Source organism: Chinchilla lanigera, unplaced genomic scaffold (assembly GCF_000276665.1).
Source record: "Chinchilla lanigera isolate Chin_1 unplaced genomic scaffold, ChiLan1.0 scaffold00017, whole genome shotgun sequence".
Lineage (NCBI taxonomy): Eukaryota > Metazoa > Chordata > Mammalia > Rodentia > Chinchillidae > Chinchilla > Chinchilla lanigera.
The window spans coordinates 22,848,816-22,869,195 of NW_004955418.1; the positions used below are offsets into that span (position 1 = coordinate 22,848,816).

Genomic DNA, 20,380 nt, shown 5'->3' on the forward strand with positions numbered 1-20,380 from the left:
GGAAGATTAGGCCTTGTTAACATTTGCATTCATTTGTTCTTACAGAAACTGCGCTGGAAGGGCTGCTTTACAGAACTCATTCTTCTTTTTCTTAAGCAGAAAAAGTTACACTGAGGTTGCATTTTTTAAAATATTGTAAATACGTAGGGAGGAAAAAAATCTTTCGGTTCCCCTGTAACTATCAGCCACCAAATTGTTTTGTCAAAAATGCCACTTGAAGCTGTGATGCCCATGACAACTGTCAAAATTGGTAAATACTTTTCATTTTTTACATTAATAATATTGTGCTCGTCGCCACATAAAGCATTTCCTTGCATACTTAAGTGCTGCCATTCCATTCTTTTGAAAAATGGGGGGTGGGAAACTTTATCTATTGTTACGGGATAACAAACAATCTCCTCTGCTGGGTGAAACATTTGTGTTTCATGGTACCAAATTACTTTTATCTTCAAATTAATAGTGTTTGAGAGAAAGGAACTGTACTTTTGAAGTTCACTATAAACTACCCAGAAAGTTTGACAGCAGAATGCTACAATTATTTTTTATTGTTGTAAGCAATCAGTCACCTGCACAAAGGTGTATTGTGTACAGCTGCAATGTAAAACCTGTTTTTGTTTATGCTACCTGTCATCCACTTAATATGCTAAGGTGCATTTTAAATGATATTCTTCCAAAGGAAACTGGAACACTTTAATGGGGTAATGTACTTTCTATTTCACACTTTGTTTAGGGCCTACCCAAGTAGGGCTCAGAATATATCTGTGTCTCTTAAACTTTAGACATACCTTGAAAGAAGATAGGTGACTTGCTACAGGCTCAGAGGAAAAGATGTGCAAAACTTGTACTGGGACTGAAATATTTCATTTTCACAAATTCTCACACATTTTAAGTGCAAGCTCATTGAGGAGACCCTTCATGTAGTTTGCCTTGACTGTGACGGAGAAAACAGAAATACAGACAGCTAGGTGCTAGTTCAGAAAGTAACCTTCCACAAGTAACTTTCTGCACATGCATAAAAACACGTACACCCAAGTACAATGTGGACCAATTGCTAAATAAATTATTTTATGAGAAAGACATTTAAAGTCTACTATAGAGATGGTTAAAAGTGTAAATCATTTCACATAAATCATGCTAAGTCAATGTAAATTTAAATTTATACCCACATAATGATGACAAAGAAAAATCTTATAAATTACATTTTATGCTATATAAGTAAAGCAGACTGTCATAGAAAGCAAGACTGCACATCTCAAAAATTACAGCCAAATAATCCCTTACACTGGAGTGATATTACTTAAATTTACCTAACCTAAAGAAAACTGGAGAGTTCAGTATAGTAGAAGTGAATCCCCTTCACTTTTTTGGAGCCTAAAAATAGTATCAAATCAGTCTTATGTGGTGAGTTACACCAAACTTTTATGTTTATGATTATTAAATCTGCAGGACATGAGTTGGTACATGGGGATACAGATATCAAACAACTGTGGGCTTTGAAAGTCTCAAAAGTGTCTCATGTTTCCTACTTTCCACACTTCTTCGTACTCTGAAGTCAGGAATGTCACTACTTCAGGATGAAATTGGGCCCCTTCAGATGAGGGAGCTGATTTCCCCACAAACAACTCTCAGAACTGGTTACAGTGAGTTCATGGATTAATTATTCAAACAGTGCCTGGTATTTGTCAGTGGTGAGTCTCCTATGCTTTCAGACCAAGAGCAGTTATGGAAGATGGCTGTTTTTATTTATTAATTTTATTAACAATCTCTCCTCAGTAGTTTATAACCAAACATGACAGGTAGACTTGCGTGGTGTCTCCAAATATGCTTAGCTATACAATAGTAGTAATTAATATAACTTCATTATAACAAATAAAAGGAGACTACATTTTTCTTTCTAAACAATAGCACTTCTCTTAAAGATTTTATTAATAATTACTTGAGCATTAACGTGACTTCACCATAACATTCATTTCTAAAACTGCCCAACCAATTTTAGCTAATGCAGTCAGTTATGTACTAGCAGGACAAAACATTACCAGCAATTCATTTGTTTTAAGTAGTTCATTGTAAAATACACATGTTTATTCGGATTATTTCAGATGAAGCAGTGATGGAATAGCGTAAAATAAGCATATATTGAAAAAAAAATCCTCAGAACAAACCACAAAAATATTTTTTGTTCTGCAATCATCATGTATAAATAGTACATTTATTTAAATACTTCACTGACAAAAACGAATACCAGTGAATTTTCTTTTTGAAATTGTATTGCTGGATTAAATTGTAGAGTTTGGATGAGAGTTGATGATATGTTAATAGTACGATGCTTTAAATGACAATGATCTGGACACATTTGGAGTTTCAAAGCATTACTTAAGTGCAAATACATTTTAATAAATATTAATATTTATTTGCATAAATGCATAATTTAAGTGAATAAAAATAAAAGGATAAAGTATACTTTCACTTAGATCAGGAAGTGCTCACTTGAAATTAAATTAAATTTTCTTTGACAATGAACTGATTTTTGTGAAACATTAGCTGCCATAGGAAGAATCAACTTTTTAAAGTGCTGAAAGTTTTCCGTTTGTAAGAACAGAATAACTCAGATGTAACTACATAAAGAAATTAAATATGTAATAATATTGCATATTTGAGTAACAGATAAACTTTTGATTTGTTCCTTTGTGTGTGTGTGTGTGAGAGAGAGAGAGAGAGAGAGAGAGAGAGAGAGACAGAGAGACAGAGAGACAGAGAGAGACAGAGAGAGAGCGTGACGTCTTTGATCAGAGCTCTAGAAAGAATGAACTCCTGCCTTGCTTCTGTCCACCTGCCCTTGGCCTCCAGCAGTGTGGGAGTGGACTGCGAGGGAAGGGCGCAGCTAGGGGACTGGAATCAGGGCCAGCCCTGTTTCCGCTGCAGCACCCTACCCTACAGTTAGAGGCACAGTCCCTGAGCATCTCCTCTGGGTCCTACTTCCAATGCAGCAAGAAGAAGCATGGTTTTCTTTGAGGGAGAATGAAAGAAAGTGGAGGAGGGAGGTGAGGTGTCCTCAGAGTTCTTTAAACTCGAGCCCATGCTTGCATAAGTGGATGTGTTTACTTGTGTGTACTCTCTTTCCACGGATTTCTTTATCTAGGGATTTTTTGAAAAGATACTCAGCCAAATTCTACTTTTTTCTGCTGTTTTCACTTAGTATGGAAGATGCTTGGCTTCTGTGGATCTGGTGGTTTTTTTGGCATGTAGAATCTCTAAGGGGGCTGACTTCTGAGTGGATCAGGACTGCAGCGTCTCTTTGCCTGGAGCCGATGGCATAATCTTTCTGAACCCCAGGAATTTCTTCCTTACATAGGGACCCTAAGGATTTCAGATGTCGGAATGCCTAGTACTGGGTCTAGAACAGAGGAGGTGCTGCAGTTGAATGTGTGGATAGAGTCCAGTACAAACTCAGAGCTTGATGCTTCCTTAGGAATGGTTGTTTGAACCTGAAAGGGTGCAGGGGGCCACACAGTCTCCATCAGGTCTGAAAAGGGACAGGGGCTGCCGCCTGCCTCCCAGGTCAGCTTCTTGCATTTTCCCAAACCACTTGGAACTTTGCTACCCTACAGGGGAACTTGAAAAGCTGGGAGCTTAAAAACAAACACAAAGAGTGAAAGTGGACACAGAAATTCAGTGTTAGTTTTTCTTTTCTCATGCAGGAACTGACACTCCATAGTTAACTAAATAACCATTTCCTGAATAAGTGAAGGTACCTTTTAAATAGAAAAGCCATTGAAATGGGGAAAAAAGTAATTCTGAATTCACTCCACCCTTTATTTTTCTCGCTCTTGAGAATAAAAAGTTCAAGAGAGTCCAAGAGAATGAAGAATAGTGTATGTTCTCATGTGCCGCAGCAAAGCTATTGGCACATATCTTTAGGGATGGACATTACGCGCAAGAGCGCCCAGTCCTGGGTAGGGAGGGATGGGTGATAGATGCTTCTTCCACTGTTTTTGTTACACGCTCAATCACACTCACATACTGATTTGAAACTGGGTCTGCCCTTTCTTTAAAGTCTAAGCATTTATTCTCAATATTTTCTTAAATATCATAGCCAGGTGTTTACTAAGTCTACCTTTTGACTATTTCACAAAGACGGATATAGTTAGACATCACCAGCCACCTCTAGGTTGGGTCAAGATTGCTGATGTGTGTAGACCAGCAGAAATGAGAGGCTCAGAAGTAGGCCTTACGCTGCCCTGTTAACCTGAATTTCATTTCTGACTACTTTTGTATCTAAACTTGTGTGTCGAGACCCATATATGCATAGGGGATTAGCTCTTCTTTGAGAATTACTGTTATTGAAAATAACTTGAACAGAAAAAATAGGTGTTTACTTCAACTATCAATTTTTTTTAAAAGTTAGAAGCTTGTGTCCTTGAAAACTCTTCCACAGAGCAACGTGAGGAGGTAGCTTCGTGTGATGTCAGTGGGAGTGTGTGCAGGTTTGGGGAGGCCCTTCATTCTCCAGTATTCATATAAATTATAGCTCCATTTAGATATATGTTAAGTATCATTACAAATATAAAATGTCTCTAAATGACATTTTCCTAGTCAATATAATTTGTATATATCTCAGTGATTCAGAATAAAACTGGCCATTCTAGTATTTTCTTTCTGGTGTAAAGCTTGTATATTTGAAAAATTATAAAAATACAGAGTCACTTTAAAAATAAACATACAAGGCAGGTCAATTTTTTGTTAGGTACCCACCGGTAGTATTCACCTATATATAAATGGTAATACTAATGTAAAAAAGTATATATGAATGCTCATGTTTGCAAATGCATCTATAAAGATTAGAAAGAAAATTACCTTTGAATCTATTAATCAAAGGGTTCACTTTCTAGGAAACACATATATGAGAGCTAAGCAAGGAAATATTTCCATTTTCTATTTTTCTCATTGTACATGGACTTTAAGATTCTAAAGCACCTCTCTAGACAGTTTACTAGATTTAATTTTGCCCACTTTTCATCCTAGCGAAGTTGATAATGATTTATGTCATTATTTGAATATTTGTCTTAGTGCTCAGTTGGTTACTTTTAGGTAGTTAAATGATCTTTTTAATATGATTTTTGTAAAATGAATTGCAAAACCCAGATGATATATTTACCTTAGTTTCTATAGTACTATATGATCTGATAAAATACACTCATAGCAACTATTATGCTAAATAAATAAATAAATGGTTTTTTATTTATGTGCAGTATTCTTTTGGGCAATAAACATTCCTCAGAGTTGCATGTCTATTTTTAGTAAACTTTCTTATATTGTAAAAAATATGTGACCTTATCTATTTAGAAACATAGAAAAATCTTTGCTAACATTCAGGTTTTTCAAGTAAAAGGTTCAGTTATGTCCTTCAAGCACCGTTTCTCCTCTGCATACTTTTAAAAACTCTTGAAGATAAATATAAATGAGTACTTCGCCATTATATAAGAACTTGCAATAAAGGTATGTAATCAAGAGGATAGTTGGGTCAAACTTTATATTTATTGTGAAAAATAATAAATCACAGTCTTTTTTTAAGGACACAACAGTGTACTAGCTAAATGAAACGCTTCTATCATACTTTTTATCAACCTGCAATGATAGTCTGATAACAAATTTGCATTAATAAATCTTAACAATTATAAAGTTTATGTATTCTTTTTATTTTTCCAGTTTCAGCAAATGTTCTATTTTCCTTAGAATGAATTTTAATGGGTTTATGGTACTACTATATTAATAATACATTCTAACCCCAAAGCTCTATGTAGGAAACAATACACGTATGTTGATTTTCAGTACTTTTGCTCTTTGCTAATTACACATGGTTGCGTTTCTCAACAATCAAATTCCTTTCTGTATTCTTTATCTCTCTCTCTCTTTCTGCCCTGCTGTGACTTTCTCTTCTTCCTCTCTTTTTCCCTTCTTTCCCTCCCTTCTCTCAGTTCCCCTCTTTCCTTGTCCTGAGGTCTTCACTGCATAGTGCAGTGAACATATTAAGAACATTCAGTTGTGATTGGGCTTATAACCTTGCTCAACTCCAGCATTAGCAAAGGGATTCAGTTTCTTGAATTCATTAATAGTGTTCTGCCACAAAGGCTTTGTAGTTCTCTCCTGAATATTGAGCCTAGCTTAATAACATTCCATTTATGTTAAAGAAACATTTAATCTGTAAATGTGACCTTTAGAAGAATTCTCTTGTTTTTCATTAAAGAAACACTGCATTACAAATATTAATTATGCCTTGATGCGGTATTTTAATTAACTAATCATGTGCTATTGCAGCAATGAAGGGTGTGGTAATGTATGTGTAGTAATGCTATGCAATGGAAGATCAATATCAGAGAAGCCACTGCTGCCGAGAAGACACAATGTGGGTATCTTCAGTGGTTGAATCTGCTTCTCTGGAGCATTTAGTCTAAAACGATGCTTTGTTTTGCTTTGTGTTATGTATTTTTAAATGCCAATGCAGGTCTGATTAAAATGCTGCACATGTCGTTAGTCCCATCACTAATAAGTGAACGTTCACTGATGCATATTAGCAGGGTCTAGCAATGTGGTGAAATTGTCACTTAAGTGTTTGGAATCTGAACACAGAAAATGACAGGCAATGCCTAAGGTCCGGCTCCAGTGCATGTCTTCACTGTAGCTAGAGTCACTGGAATGGTGAAACCAGTTTAGGTTCAAGGTCGCTGCTGACATTCAGCTGTCATGGCTTCATTGTCTGCAGGCCTTCTCTCCATTGACACATTCAAGAGTACTTTATAGCAACCACAAAGAGCCAGTCAATTGATACCATTACACTCCATGCACACACAAACCACAAGCCTGTTCAGGATTGTTGATACAGTCTAACATTTATTCATTAAGGGATCTATTGAAAATGCAACTTGCCCAGCCCCACTCTTAACAACATCGACTTACTTGTTTAGTCCAAACATTTAGCTGCGTCTTTTTCAAGTTTTGCACAGCATTCTCTAATTGAGGTAACATTATCTGCATTTTAATGCCACACCATTTATGTCCAATGAAAGATTACCTGAAGAACCCTGCCATTACCACTCTAGTTTAAATGCGGGCAGTTGTATAGAAAAATATACACAAAAGATGTAAGCAGGGGGAAAAGGGAGATATTTATTTGTTCTGGGAGTGCCACGGAAATCCAATTGCTCAGAAATGAAATAAGACTCTGGAGTGAAAGGAGGGAAAACCTAAGCTTGGGTCAGGGAAGAGGCAATGATTAGCTCCATTGTTAGGAGCTCTTTGAGCTTCGTTGGTTGTAAAGAAAAACCCACTAATGAATCTATTGAAGCTTGCCAGAACTTTGTGTGGAAGACAACTTAAGTTATGGTGCTTATCTAAAAAAATGGTAGTAAAGCATGTGGATATATAAAACAGCACGTATGTCTCTTTATTAACAGCTCTCTTGTAAAAACAAAAAAATTGTTTAAAGATTGCATGTTGCACAAATGACCTATTTCACATGCATATGTTTGACTCAGTATCACAGGTCTCAAAAAATCACCTATATGATGATGAAATGTGAGAAAATACTTCCTGTTTCATAGCTAAAAATGGGAAAGTAGGCAAAATACAAAGTCTCTAATGTTTTCTTGGTTTTCTACCAATATTTATAAAGAAAGATGGGTTTAAAAGTCAAGCTGAAGGCTGTTTCACGTTTTGCGTATCTTAAATATGTAAAAACATTTCATTAAGGAACATAATCAGCTGACATTAAAAGTAATAGACTTTGGGAAAAAAGACCAATATAACCGTGTACTGTGCATGCCAAGAAATATTTGCCATTCTTCCATCATATGTGGCATTTCTAATGTAGACTTGAATCTGTTTTTGCACTTTGATACAATATTTAATTACATAAGCCCATTTACCTTTACAAAATGCATTACACTGTCTAAAAGACAGTGTGAGGATTTAATTAGGCAGCAGTAAAGTAGAAAAAACTAATTTTAGCTAACTGGTCAAGAGCATTCTTGGCTGGAAAATGTAGTGTGTGTTATGTAGCGGTAGAACTTACCTTTCTGAAAGTGTTGTGCTACATTGCCTTTTGCTGGATAGTTGTGTTATATGATAAGACAAAGCTCAAACACTAAGTAAAAGCAGGATCCCCCTCAACCACCAAGCAATGCATGATCCTATGACTTTTTCACAAAAATGAAGATTGTGTTACTTGGAGAGCATAATTCTCTGACTATTTACTTTATAAACTGGTGCGCTTATGTTAATAAATTTGCTTGTTTTTCATGAACACGTAACCATTATTCATTCAAAGCATAGAATTTGTGAGCAGCAGGACTTACTGCTCAGCAGAATTCTTTCTTACAAGGGGGTCTCTTTAATTTTGCTATCTCAGATTTTTAAACTGAGGGCTTAGGAGACTTTTTAAATTGTGGAGGTTATCTTGTAGTTGTCATGAAATTGTTTCATGAAATTGTTTCAAATTGTCATGAAATTTTTACACCCTTGCACACCGAAGAGAAAACAGTATGTACCACAGAGGACATGAGCAACCTCCTTCATGTCTTTTAATTGGCTTCAGTGATCAAACTAGCCTGACCAACAGCTAAACACCACCAAATAAAAGCTAGGGATGTGGTTCTAGTTGCCCTCAGACAGAAACCATCAGGAATCCATTACATCAAGATTTGACACCAATAGATTATATATTATGTATTATCCATTGTGCTGAAGATTTGATACCAATCTTTTCTCTTAAGATTTTAGGTCAGGAAATTTGACTCGATGACTAAGAGCAAAATTTTAGGATTGGAATTGCAAGGCCTCTATCAAAAGACTGAGGCAATGAGGGGAATAAATATTTATAGAACAGCTATTCCACTTGAGATATTGTATTGGGCACTTTTCTTATGGCATTCTGTTGCACTAATAATCTCACATATCCTGAGACTGTTTTTATTATTTTTTCATGGATGAAGAGACAGAATACCCAGGGTCTTTAAAAACTTACCTGAGGCTATAAAGCAAGACAGTGGGGAAGCTGCCATTTAAATCAAAGTTCATATTCCCTGAAGATTCTACTGTCTTGAACACTTGTCTGAGCCATAGGACGTAGGAGACCTTGGAAAACTTTGGCTAATGTTGGTGGTGTCGTTTATGGCAAATTCTACTTTCTCTTTCTTTCTCCTATACATTTCCTCCCTTATCTTCAAGTTAACCTCTTAAAATGACCTTTTCATTTTTGTCTTTTTTCTTTTCCCTTCTTTTCTTCTCTCCCAGGGAGCACTGAAGACTGGCCATCTTCCATATCAGACACTTTCCATATCAGACTCGTGGAAGTAGCTGCATTAAGAACTGAAGGCGATCTACGAACTCACGGTTGTTTCTCGGAACTTCCTTTCTTGGGGGTAAAAAGTACAAATGTCAAGCTGTCAACCCAAAATTTAGGGCCTCTGCAAATATTATGCTATATGCCTAATCTTAAACTTCTTTTCAAAATGAATTTTCTATTTTTAACTCAGCATTTTTTCTAGGAAATTTCATTTGAGATGCAGAAACCAATTTTTTGGTAAATTACAATGTATTTCCACTACAGATTCCAGATAAAGAGATATGAAGAGATGTATGCAAGGTACTGGTGTCTAGGCCACACACGTGTGTGTGTGTGTGTGTGTGTGTGTGTGTGTGTGTGTTCCAGGATTACCCTTTCTATGTACCACGTAATCATTTGCTGTTCACACTGCTGTTGTATGGAAGAATTTTCTATAATCTTCAGCTATATTTCTTCAAAAAAGACTGTTGTAGTGCTCAGTATCAGTTAAATAGCTTGTGCAATTGTTGGAGAATTCATGTATCTCAATGGCAAAGAAGTTATCCAATTTGAAAATTGGAAAAAGTATTTAACACAGACACATTATCCTCTCTCATAATGTAACTTTTCTTTGTCTGTCTAGCTGTACTTCCAAAAATTGTTCAAATGAGAACTTGATAAAATGCCTTATTAAAAATAACACCATATAATATTCAAGCAACAGCTGAAGGAAAGAGATGACCAGGGCAAACAAATAACTTTATTTCTGAAACTATGCTGAAATTAGGCATGAATTTCTAGTTTCTCATAATGTAATGTGGTTGAAAAGATTTTGGAATTATATTAAATTATATAGTAGAAAATGAAATCATTTTTGGGAAATTTTCTCCATGGTACAATCTTTTCTCACAATTATTTACTAATATACATTTCAAGCAAATATTCTATGGCATAGCCACTGTTGAGAGTTTACACTTTTTGGTAAAAATGTATTTTAAACATTACAAAAAATTTATAGTAAAATAATAAAGTCTTTCAAGAAAGTGACATGCTTATAAGATATGCTTTCAGTTAATCTCTAATCTAGAAGGAGGCTTATTTGATGGCTGTATCCTATAATTAGTGAGATTAGTAATCAAGACAACTGTGATTTATTTTACTAGAAAAACTGAGAGAGTAAAGACATCTGGCCTACATGGCCTGCTGGTAAAAGACAAAGTACACCTCAATTTGTTTTGCTACATTATTCTCTTCAGAGAGACAAGAGATGTTACACATTCTCTGCATAATGACAATTCTACAGCATCAGAGTCAAATAATATTTGTTCTATGACAGCAGAATTTTATATCATATCTCTAAAGACAGTAAATACTTAGGTGGACATCAATGAATGCTAAACACTAATTGATGTGATATATCCATATGCACACCCACAAATACACATGGTGGCTTGCAATGGTTGAAAAATTACATTTGGAGTCTATTAAAAGATCTGTCACTTTTAGGTCAGAGTGGGATGGTGGAGGGGTAGCCTCTCGCCATGGAGAACTATCTTGACAAGGCTGGTGTTGCAGGGTTGTTTGTTGTTTGGCCTGTTGATGATGCTTAGCCAAAGAGACACTTCCTTTCAGATCCCGTCTCCCAAACCCCAGGGCTCTGTTCTGGGCAGTTCAGCCTAATGGAATTAAGCCTGACACGTTTCAACTCTATTTCTCTATAAAATAAACATAAAACAATGGTTTAGATTTCTAATACAACTCTTGAGGCATAGGGGACCCCAACTTTCCCTGTCCTTTACACATCTGTAAATAAAGCACATAAAAGAGGAACACAACAGGATAAATCAACATAAATTTGAAATCCACTGCAGCATATTAAATGGCGCAGACTCCGCCAAAGAGAGGCTGACCCCAGGCTTCGTGCAGTTTGAAGCTAATTGTTTTCGTCAGGATGGGAACGTCTGGGAGTCCGCGGCTGTGTCCCACCAGTAAGACTCCAGTAACTGAGCTGGGCCACAGAGAATGGGTCCACTTTGTAGCGACACAGCGGGCTCAGCCACCTCCTATTCTGCTCTCCAAACTGTCATGCATAACAACTTTATTGTGCTAAATTGAACTTGAAAGCAACCAAAGGCTATGAGAAGGAGCGGCTATGAGAAAAGCGTGCTGTCAGCGCTGGCAAAGGCTGACCTGGAAAGTAGGCTCAGAGACAGGGGAATAAAAGACCAGGCCCCATGAACACAGCATATTGTTTCATTTTAAAGTATGATTCCCATACCAGAGAAAGTAGCAAATGTGATGTAAATTTATTTAAATAGATTCGACCGCTTAAAAGTTTGCCAGCCGCTCTTATCCAACTTTCCCAGCTCTCTGATTCGTTACTTACAGTGGGAATATAATGACATATAGTCATCATTGTAACAGCTTCTTTGGAGCGCACAATGATGATTAATAGCCAGCAGCAAATTTTCACATGGGCTCTGAAGCACTATGGTATTAAGCAGCCAAACAGTCCCAAATCCCCCTTTTCTGTTCCACTGAAAAGTCCCTCCTTGTACCTCGCAGATAGGAACAAAGCATATCTTAATTCCAATCAGCTTTTCCTCATTCAAAGGGAACTTCTCTTTTTCATAATTGATTCATGTGCATTTTTAGTGTTCCACTGAGCTGAAGCCACTTTCTCCTTTTCTCTGTTCTGTCCCCACACCACACCCATCTTTTTTTTTTTTTTGAAAGGGCGAGGAGTGGGAAACATTTTAACAACAACAACAATAAAAACTGGGCTGTGAGTGTGTGTGTGTGTGTGTGTGTGTGTGTGTGTGTGTGTGTTCCTTTTCCAAATATTTGCTAGATTCCTCAATTAGTACCAGTCTGTGCTTTACCGCTAAAGGGTTTAAAGCAAAAATTAACTCCCGGGTTTCTCCGCGGTTGGAAGTGGTTTGGTTCTAAAGGGAGTGGACTCACTGAAATGACTCTAGTGGGGCATGCACCCTGCTCGGCTTCCTGGCTCCATCCAGGGAGTCTGAGTAGCCCTCATTCCCACGAAAGACTCACAGCTGGAGCAGGGGCACAGTGTCTGGCTCCAGACAGAGTCTTTTCTCTTCTCTGTGCTGATAGCTATCAAAAAAGGAACAAGTGACCAATGGAAGGCAGCAAATTGAGCCCTCCTAACCCACTCTACCCTTCTTAAGTATCATTTCACCCCATAGTAATCTTACATCAGAATTATTAGCGGAAGCGCCTGTGCTATTTGTAGAAGAGCTTTCTCCTCGGCTGGTTCCACCTCCTGTGATAATGACGCAAATGACATCAACCTGCACTGCCGTGGAAGGGGGTTTCCACAGGCAAACTCATTTGTGTTTAGATGACAATATAATGGCCATAAAGTGTGGAGTTTCGGTAGATACACTTTGCATATTTGTTTACATTTCATACACCCCTGCTCTCATTTTTCTGCGTGAGTAGGGTGATCACACAGAGGGCCCTGTTTGCCTGGGACAAATCTCGTTGTTGTCTGTTGTCCTTACAAGACTATTGACCATGATCTTTCACTCTCAAAAGAATTTTGATTTGAACAGTTTGAAAAATACATGGCTTTTTGGTATTAAAATGTCCCTAAAATGATTTATATAAACCAGAAGAGTAGGCTGTCTCTTACCCGCATAGCTATGGGCTGTTTCACATTATACCCAAGGTTAAGGGGGAAAAAGCAGACCTGGAAAGCCTGCCGCACATGCTGCCGCACCAACTTTCGTCTTGCCTACTTTTGAGGTCAGTTGACCTTATACAGCTTCTGTGATATATGGCAGAAGGGAGATCCTTTGCCAAAAGGAAAAGACAAGTCATAAACCAGATTTTGAGTGTGACACGCAAAGAGACAAAATTTACCGACCAGATAAAATACTCTGCCGTACCTTAGAATAGACTGGCCTTTCTTATGTTTTGATGTCTTGAGATGTCTTGAGATGGGTGAGGAAAATATCCAACTAACAGGAGGACTTTTGTTCATGGTTTTAGCGCTTATATGTTTTTATTAAAAAAAAAAAACCCACAGGTCAAGGTGGTATCAAATTTTCCATCTCTATTTATAATTTTCATTCAAAAATCCCAAGCAGGTAAATATAAAGTAATCTTTGGGTTATAGAAGTTTCTCAGAGAGTATTATAAATCTACATGGAAATGTCTCTGAGGGTTGGGTTTTGGGTGTGGATTTCAGAATTAATAAGAGATGTACATTTTCAGTGGAGAACACCCCACTGATGGTACCCCTGAGAAGCTTCATAGATGTTAATTCCTGAAAGCATATAGAACAAATGGACTCCAACTACTCTGGATTCAAAATAACTACAGCAAACTAAAATTTCCTATTCTCCCCCAAACCATAGCCCCTATTCTGGTTCTCAAGGACAGACATAGAAGAATTAGGACTCTGCCCAAATTGCTCCTTTAGAGGAACCCGGTCTCTCAGTGAGCCCAACCTCCCAAGTTAAAGCTGCGCCTATCCAATACTTATTAGCACATCTTATTTCCTTTTCAAGATTTCTTTTCAGAGATGAAATAAGTAAAATGTGTCAAAGATGTCAGATACAATCAATTTTTAGAACTTTTGGGGTGTTTCTTTATTGTGCGAAGTATTTGCAGATGTTTAAAAACAGTCCACCATTCCACCCTCCTCCGATGGTGACAGCGTACCATCTTCTTCAGTAGAGCTATGGAACAAGTCACCACTGAAGCCCTACTTTTGGAAATTACTAGGTGTTTATCAGCCCCATCTCTGGGACTCTAATAGAGTTGGTTCCCCCTAACAATTCTATCATTTTGCATGTGGTAGTGGCTGTTCCCAAACATTTGGCTCAACCTGTTTGCGTTTTTATGAAGATGCAGATGTTTCTTAAACCATTAAAGAGAATGTGCTAGAACAAATCTGAGTTCTGTTACATCTGATGTGAATATACTAAGTAAAACTGTTTCAGATGTATGCTTGTGTAGTTATTTTCACATAATGTTACTTCTCTGAGAAGTGTAAACTTTGATATGAGCTATCAGAGTGTAAAGAGTGTGTTTGCAACAACAGTTTTGTTAGATTATTGTGATGGGTTTGAAAATTCCATATTCATGAGAAATTCTGCCTTTTTCTGGCTCAAAGCAGGATTTTTAAATGCAGTGACCCTTGGGACTCTCAGACATATTGCCTTTTTATTTTATTTTTTAAAAGTAAAAGAATCATATTGCTTTTTAAAGCCTGAGATTCATTAACAAATTGCTAGGGACACACGGAAGAGTTCCCCAACACTCTTCTCATCTTGTCTAGTGACCATTTGAGGAACTGAAGGAGGACAAGAGGACTTTTCAGACTTCGGTTTGAGATGAAGATATTACCTGTGGCTTCACTACAGCCTGATCCTTCCCGCTCACTCTATCACTCTCTGTAATCTTTCAGATACTATGAAGCTCTATAGTGCTTTTGCTCACAGTAGAAGATCTATACCCAAAGTAAGCAACCTGAGACCCACTATGCTTACAGAGGCAAGGATAACCCTCTTCCTATGCAGGACTAATTCTGCCTGGATACCCAAGTTATTTACTTTATGTACATCCATTGTCTTTAACCTAATACCATATGATCTAAATGAATGTGCCTTGCAAAAGATGACTTTTTAAATTGCATGACACCTACATTGAGAAGTATAAGATCTCTGAGCTGAAGAGTTGGAGATGAGGGATAATTTCTAATGGCCTATAGTACCGTACGTAGCTATGGCTGCCAAAAATTAAACATTTCAAAATAGTTAGGAGAGAAGGTTTTGAATGTTCCCAATATTCAAGAAATGACAGATGTCACAGTTGATAGGTATGCTAATTACCCTGACAAGATCATTATACATTCTATGCATGGATTGAAATGTCACCCTCTCGATTCCCAGTACCCTCACTCCAGAAAAAGCATCCTATGAATTTGTTACCCTGCACCCTATGAATTTGTTCAATCGCCGAGTTAATAAAACATATACAGAAAAATACAAATAAATTTTAAAACGCCTTAACTGGTTCCTGTTATTTTCCTTGATGTACTCTAGTTTATCAGGTCTTTATTCTGCTTTTCTATGTTTTTCTTCCCTTTTGTTATGTGTTAACAAAACTCTGCTTTCTTTTCTAGGTGTCATGCAAAAATAGGCCCACGGAAGTTAAGTATATTTTCACGGGACAAATCTAATCTCTTGTACCAGGGACAGGTTTAGGAAAGGGCAAGAAGAAATCCATTAGGAAAGATTTTCTTCTTCAAGAAAGAGACAGACTCATGGGGAATAGTCCATGCTACTCTCTGTTTTAGTTATTGTTCTGGAGAACAAGCAGCAGTGAAAGAAAACCCATGAGAATCTTACATTAACAAAGGTGACCCAGACCTGTGACACTGATGAGAGTTAACCATTTTGAAAACTATCACATCTAGATTTCTTGTTGTATGAAATAATGACCTACATCCCAATATTGAAGCTACTTCTAGCTGGGAATTTTGTTACTTGCAGCTCAAAGCACATTAACTGAGTTTCTCACCTTTTTTCTGTTATTCCATTTTTAGTACAGATGTTTCTAGGTTCCCTCTGTCAAGCTAGTGAGATGATAGAGCTTAGACTTTTGCAACTGGAAGCACAGAAGAGTTTACCTCATCTAACATCTTCAATTAAATGGAGCAGAAACTAAGGCCTAGAAAGCAACAGTAATCTAAATTTGACAGGTGTCTGATCAAAACAGAAATCGACAAATTTTGTTTCTCTGCATTCCGTTTGTCTTCTCTCTAAGACAGTTTTAGCCAACTTCCCTTATTGTTCTACATTCTCTCAACCCAGCTTTTGTGTATTAAAAATTAGCACGTTGAGTATCTTATGGAGTGTGTACATACATCTGACCTTTAAAAAGATGTGTAAAGTGAACACACACCCTGTCTGTCAAGGGTTTGGCTTTCACAGGAACAAGTTCATGAACCTCTAGGAAGATCATTTTGCCATTCTTCCCCCAAAACTAAGATGTCCTTAAATATTGTTCAGTTATTTTCACATCAATTTGTGTTATGTATATTGAATTTATAAGAAGATAACTCCAGATATATAAAGTATACACAATACATGAGATGATATTCAAACCTGATACCCAGGAAAGCCATATATGTATATGACACATTGCTTGAATCCATCTATCGCACCCATTCTGAAATTTGGAGATGTGACACGAATTCTGGGCTAATTAATTATGCAAAATCTCTGTCTTACACTGTGGTAAGGGAGGGAGAAGTGTGATAGCCAAGAAAGCGGGAAATGTGAAGTGACCGGTCCCGGCTCTTTGAGATCAGACATTCTAGTTCATTTCTCGCTGCTTTTTTCTCACAGTACCAGCATAACACTGATTTTTAAAAACTGTAAATTATATAGAGCCATGACTTACTTCTTTGAATATCTTTTGTAGTAACTCTTTCAGAGGCCAGTGCAAACAACATACATTGAGGTGGGCTGTCAAATTCATTAATTTAAACTTAGCTTAAATTATTTAAGAGTTTATTTACAAATTTTCAAAATTGTGGTAAATAGTCATAAGAAAAATTTACCATTTTAGTTAAAGTGCATAACTCATTGGAATTAAAAACATTTAGGTTAAGCAACCATTCTACCATTCACCCACAGACCTTTACCCATTTTTCAAAACAGAAAATCTGTACCCATTAAACAAGATTAACTAGCCCCTGGCAAGCATAGTCCTACTTTCTGTCTATGAATTTGACTATTTTCAAAACATCATCTTCCTTATGCCTCTAGCTTACTTCACTTAGCACAATATCTTCAAGCATATGTTGGAATTTCCTTCTTTTTAAAGGCTGGATAATATTCCATTGTATGCATATACCGCATTTGGTTTATCCATGCACTAATCAATGGACACATGGGTTGCTTTGCTTCCCCCTTTTACCTATTGTAAATAATGCAGTTATAAGCAGGAGCATATCAATTCCTCTTAATGCCTCTGCCTTCTGTTATTTTGGGTGCATACTCAGAATTGGCACTGAGCAATTCACTCAACTGCATGCAACTTGGTTTTCTAACCTTTACTCTATCTTGCCTCTATTCCTACACACCAGGCACTATGCTGGGTCATGGGGATTGAAGAATTCACCAGACAAACTCCCATCCTTACAGAGCATATGCGGTAACAATGAGTTAAATGCGGTTGGAATGTAGAATAAGACCCACTTCTTAGGGTTGCTGTGAGGATGAAATAAGAGAAGAAAAGCATATGGCAAATAATTCTATCACCAAAATATTCCTTCCCTTCAAGTTTTCTCCGTACTCTAGACTTATGATGACACATGTGGTTGTTTAAAAGTTGGTCCACAAACACTGCAGCACTTTTCCTATCAAATCATGAATTGATCTTCTGCAACCAAAGTGCATTAATAAGAACTAATATTCCCTCTCCTCTGACACCACAGCACAAAAGCATAAGAGAACAAAAATTTTGAAACAACAGAGTTTAAAACACTAGACATCAGACAATGAAGAGTAGAGAGCTTTGAGGTGAGCAAAAAGATAGTGGACCTAATGACTGCTCCACCTTAATGACTTGAGAGAGTTTCCAAACCATGTCATAGGAAGGAAGCTAGGCTGAGTCTAGCGCAGTTGAAGTTGGAGAGTTGTTGAAAGTCCAGAGGCATGCACAGGGGACCTCTGGGAACTCTGAAGAATGTGTATTAGTCAGCAAGTCCACATAAGGAAATCACCTCAGGCCAGGAAAGACAACATCGAAGATCAGAGGTTACAGTTTCCTGCACTCCCATAGTGGAGGAAATAGTACCTGTGGCACCAAACAGGGAAGATGGTGCAAATGATTCAAAAGGCATGAGGTACTCAGAAGGGTCTTGGGAAAAGTTAGCCCAGAATTAAAAGTTGCACTTCTCCCATGTAACAAACTTCAAAAGTAACATCCAAACAATAAAATTATAAAGAATTCCTCTTTGTCTCAAAATAAAGTTCAAGAATATTCTTAGCAACTAAGAAAAATTTACAAGTCACAAAGTCTAATATCTGAACCAAAACAACCAGTTGTGCAAAAACATCAAAATGAAACCAACCAATCAATCAAACAAAAACATCCACAATAAAGAGAAAAAGCAGTCAATTGAAACCAACCTGGAGTTCACAGAAATGTTAGTATTAGTAGGCAAGAACATTTTAGGTGTTCAAAAATTAGGAAAAGAAGATAAAAGGCAAAAGTCAAAACCAAACCAAACCCAAAACAAGCTTCTCAGATTAAAAAAAATATCTGGGATGTGAAATACAAAGATGAAATTGATGATAATTCAAATGTTACAAAAACAATATTGACAAACTTGAAGACATGCACTAGAAATTATTAAAAATGAAACATATAAAAAGATAATTTTAAAAATGAAAAGAACATCATCACTCTGTGTGATAACTTCAAGTGGCTAAGTGTCCTTCATGGAAGAAATAATCAAACAGATATTTGAAAACAGGGTGGCTTTTCAAATTTAATAAAAGGCTATACAACAACCTCAATAAATTCAAGGAGAAGAAAAAAGAAGAAAGCCACACTAGTGGATATCACAATTAAATTACTCAACACTAGTGAAGGGAAATATTCTTGAAAACAACCAAAGAAAAAAGGTTTATTTTTTTGTTGTTGTTGTTTTTGTGTTTTTTTTCCGGTTCTGGAAATAGAACTCATGACCTCCTGCTTGCCAGGCAGGTGCTGTGCTGCTGAGCTAAATCACCAGCCCCCCAAAAAGGTTTATTTTACAAAGAAAAGTAAGGACAGCAATAGATTCCTCTTTGGGAATAAAATAGATGACAAGACAGTGGAGCAACATCTTTATAATATTGAAAGACAAACAAAAATTAACCAGAATTCTATACCCACCAAAAATAATTTTTAATGGCAAAGATGTTCGACACACAGAAAGGTGGAATTTCACAGGCACAGACCCATATAACTAGAAAATTAAATAAATTTTTTGAGGAAGAAGGTGAGACTGCTACAGGCAGCTGAATTAGATAGAAATATTAGAAATATTATAGGCAGTCAGACAGGGCCAGGCCTTCAAAGGAGCTAGTGCAGAAGATGAGGTACCTTGCAACTGTGGGGGAGACAGACACCTCTAGCTGTTGGACAAAAGATTAAACAGATGCGCCCACATACTTCCCTAGGGATGGACATCAGAGACTGATATTCTAAATAGGTAGCAATCACCTTGAAAAAGCCAGGAGGAGTCACTAACCCAACCCCCTACAGGAAAGGTCCATGTGCTACGTGACTGGCTTCCCCATTTGATCCCAATTTAATCAATTTTACCTAAACAATTATACTTGTAATCTTATTGGCTGATCATAATTTTGTCCCACCCTACACCCACCTAGCAAGTTCCCATGTTTTCCACCTTGGACCTGCCTCACTTTGTGGATTTGTTCTATAAAAATCCCTGGAAAAGACAGGTTCCTGGACAACCCACCCAGGCCCTTTCTTTCCCTCTCTCAGACAGAAGCTTTCTTTCCCTCAATTAATACATTCTGCTCTTAACTTCCATTGTTCCTAAAATTTATTCTTCAACTTTAGAGAACATGAACTCATCCCAGATATCGTTTAGGTTGGGAATTTTTTCCCCCTCTATATCAAGACCACATGGAAATGGCTATTTTATATGTAATCGTTGTATCACTTATCTCTCTTTAAAAGAGCAGTAACCTATTGATTTGTATATACTATGTATAAAAAGCCCCTAAAACTCAACAGTATGACTAGAAGAGTACAAAATTCCCAACACATGAAAATGATTAATGGCTGAAGAGACAGAAATACTTATTACCCTGATTTGATTATTTTAAACTGTATACATTACTTTAATGCTTGGTCATAAAGGTGCACAAATATTACGCCTCAACAACAACAAAAAGATACTTAAAAATCTCAACAGAAAAAAATCCAATAAAAATGTGCAAAAGACATGAAAAGTCTTCACTGAAGAAGAATATAGCCAAATAGGCATAAAAAGATGTT

At 36.9% G+C, this 20,380-nt stretch overlaps 1 long non-coding RNA gene across 1 annotated transcript in view; it reads right to left on the reverse strand.

Annotated features, from left to right (window-relative positions):
• Positions 1-806: 806 nt before the first annotated feature.
• The window catches only part of LOC102006247, a 28,303-nt gene continuing 8,729 nt past the window's right edge, over positions 807-20,380 (reverse strand). The window contains exons 2-3 of the long non-coding RNA XR_260583.1: positions 9,020-9,409; positions 807-931 (exon numbers count right to left, since the gene is read on the reverse strand). This is a non-coding gene — a long non-coding RNA (uncharacterized LOC102006247). The remainder of the gene's footprint in view (positions 932-9,019; positions 9,410-20,380) is intronic.